At 47.7% G+C, this 2,500-nt stretch overlaps 6 non-coding genes across 6 annotated transcripts in view; 3 read left to right on the top strand and 3 right to left on the bottom strand.

The window, feature by feature from the left end:
- Positions 1-44, bottom strand: part of TRNAK-CUU (transfer RNA lysine (anticodon CUU)) — a 73-nt gene extending 29 nt beyond the window's left edge. The window contains exon 1 of the tRNA in view: positions 1-44. This exon is cut by the window's left edge and continues 29 nt beyond it. This is a non-coding gene — a tRNA (tRNA-Lys).
- Positions 45-186: 142 nt separating this feature from the next.
- On the top strand, positions 187-257 carry TRNAG-GCC (transfer RNA glycine (anticodon GCC)). Its single transcript has one exon. It is a non-coding gene; the product is annotated as a tRNA-Gly (tRNA).
- A 982-nt stretch (positions 258-1,239) lies between these two features.
- On the bottom strand, positions 1,240-1,312 carry TRNAK-CUU (transfer RNA lysine (anticodon CUU)). Its single transcript has one exon. It is a non-coding gene; the product is annotated as a tRNA-Lys (tRNA).
- Positions 1,313-1,456: 144 nt separating this feature from the next.
- On the top strand, positions 1,457-1,527 carry TRNAG-GCC (transfer RNA glycine (anticodon GCC)). Its single transcript has one exon. It is a non-coding gene; the product is annotated as a tRNA-Gly (tRNA).
- Positions 1,528-2,139: 612 nt separating this feature from the next.
- On the bottom strand, positions 2,140-2,212 carry TRNAK-CUU (transfer RNA lysine (anticodon CUU)). Its single transcript has one exon. It is a non-coding gene; the product is annotated as a tRNA-Lys (tRNA).
- Positions 2,213-2,347: 135 nt separating this feature from the next.
- Positions 2,348-2,418, top strand: TRNAG-GCC (transfer RNA glycine (anticodon GCC)). The gene has a single exon. It is a non-coding gene; the product is annotated as a tRNA-Gly (tRNA).
- Positions 2,419-2,500: the final 82 nt, after the last annotated feature.

Here is a 2,500-nt window from a genome sequence, read left to right as displayed (position 1 = left end):
CTGAGATTAAGAGTCTCATGCTCTACCGACTGAGCTAGCCGGGCAACTGCTTGACTGGAGATCTTGCTTCGCCAGAGTGGGACGTGGGACATGGTATCTGTGGGCAGGAGGCCGTGGTGAGGCCTGGGTGCCAGCAGCAGCAGCAGCAACAGCAGTCGGTTGCCAAAAACTAAATGTCATGGCAGAGCATTGGTGGTTCAGTGGTAGAATTCTCGCCTGCCACGCGGGAGGCCCGGGTTCGATTCCCGGCCAATGCAGCGCTGTTCTTTTAGTCCTTCAGCTCCCATTCCAAACCATGTCTTAGTCTTTATTTAAGGCTAGGACTACAGGGAGACGTTTTGTAGAGCTACTGATGAATTTCTACTATAGAGATAAAAAAGGACCCCAGGAGATTGAATAAAGTCTAGGGTTTTACTTTGGACTGCAGCTGAATTGCAGGGAGGGTATCTGTGAGCTGTTTGGTGGGGTGATGCAGGTAAGCACAGCCAGAAACGAAAAGTTACCAGTCATCTCCCAACGTGGGGCTCGAATCCACGACCCTGAGATTAAGAGTCTCATGCTCTACCGACTGAGCTAGCCGGGCAACTGCTTGACTGGAGAGCTTGCTCCGCCAGAGGGGGACATGGTATCTGTGGGCAGTAGTCCTTCAGCTCCCATTCCAAACCATGTCTTAGTCTTTTTTTAAGGCTAGGACTACAGGGAGACGTTTTGTAGAGCTACTGATGAATTTCTACTATAGAGATAAAAAAGGACCCCAGGAGATTGAATAAAGTCCAGGGTTTTACTTTGGACTGCAGCTGAATAGTGAGAATCAATCAGTAGCATTCTTTGATTCCATCCTCTTTATCCTTCAAAATGATTTTCCTCAAAGTTGGATCGCTGAGTTTGAGTTTTTTTCAGTATTAGTTTTTTTTCAAGGAGGTAATCTGTGGGCTCTTTGGTGGGTTAATAGAGGTAAGCACAGCCAGAAAAGAAAGAAGCACTCTACCAGATTGAATACAGCTCAGTAATTTCCTTTGGACTGCAGCTGCATAGTGAGAAAAAATCACTAGCCTTCCGAATTATCTAAGTGTAGAAGTGGCCTTATTTGCTTCTGATCATCTTTATCCTTTCCAACATTTTTCTTTGCTTCAGTTGCATTGAGGCATTTGGTTTTATTTATTTCAGGGAGGGTATCTGTGAGCTGTTTGGTGGGGTGATGCAGGTAAGCACAGCCAGAAACGAAAAGTTACCAGTCATCGCCCAACGTGGGGCTCGAACCCACGACCCTGAGATTAAGAGTCTCATGCTCTACCGCCTGAGCTAGCCGGGCAATTGCTTGACTGGAGAGCTTGCTCCGCCAGAGGGGGACATGGTATCTGTGGGCAGGAGGCCGTGGTGAGGCCTGGGTGCCAGCAGCAGCAGCAGCAGCAGCAGCAGCAGCAGTCGGTTGCCAAAAACTAAATGTCATGGCAGAGCATTGGTGGTTCAGTGGTAGAATTCTCGCCTGCCACGCGGGAGGCTCGGGTTCGATTCCCGGCCAATGCAGCGCTGTTCTTTTAGTCCTTCAGCTCCCATTCCAAACCATGTCTTAGTCTTTATTTAAGGCTAGGACTACAGGGAGACGTTTTGTAGAGCTACTGATGAATTTCTACTATAGAGATAAAAAAGGACCCCAGGAGATTGAATAAAGTCCAGGGTTTTACTTTGGACTGCAGCTCAATAGTGAGAATCAATCAGTAGCATTCTTTGATTCCATCCTCTTTATCCTTCAAAATGATTTTCCTCAAAGTTGGATCGCTGAGTTTGAGTTTTTTTCGGTATTAGTTTTTTTTCGAGGAGGTAATCTGTGGGCTCTTTGGTGGGTTAATAGAGGTAAGCACAGCCAGAAAAGAAAGAAGCACTCTACCAGATTGAATACAGCTCAGTAATTTCCTTTGGACTGCAGCTGAATAGTGAGAAAAAATCACTAGCATTCCGAATGGTCTAAGTGTAGAAGTGGCCTTATTTGCTTCTGATCATCTTTATCCTTTCCAACATTTTTCTTTGCTTCAGTTGCATTGAGGCATTTGGTTTTATTTATTTCAGGGAGGGTATCTGTGAGCTGTTTGGTGGGGTGATGCAGGTAAGCACAGCCAGAAACGAAAAGTTACCAGTCATCGCCCAACGTGGGGCTCGAACCCACGACCCTGAGATTAAGAGTCTCATGCTCTACCGACTGAGCTAGCCGGGCAACTGCTTGACTGGAGAGCTTGCTCTGCCAGAGTGGGACATGGTATCTGTGGGCAGGAGGCCGTGGTGAGGCCTGGGTGCCAGCAGCAGCAGCAGCAGCAGCAGTCGGTTGCCAAAAACTAAATGTCATGGCAGAGCATTGGTGGTTCAGTGGTAGAATTCTCGCCTGCCACGCGGGAGGCCCGGGTTCGATTCCCGGCCAATGCAGCGCTGTTCTTTCAGTCCTTCAGCTCCCATTCCAAACCATGTCTTAGTCTTTATTTAAGGCTAGGACTACAGGGAGACGTTT

The sequence above is a fragment of the Hyla sarda genome, chromosome 1, assembly GCF_029499605.1.
Source record: "Hyla sarda isolate aHylSar1 chromosome 1, aHylSar1.hap1, whole genome shotgun sequence".
Taxonomy (NCBI): Eukaryota; Metazoa; Chordata; class Amphibia; order Anura; family Hylidae; genus Hyla; species Hyla sarda.
The sequence above is the reverse complement of the archived record's forward strand: the minus strand, read 5'-3'. Positions and strand labels throughout refer to the sequence as shown.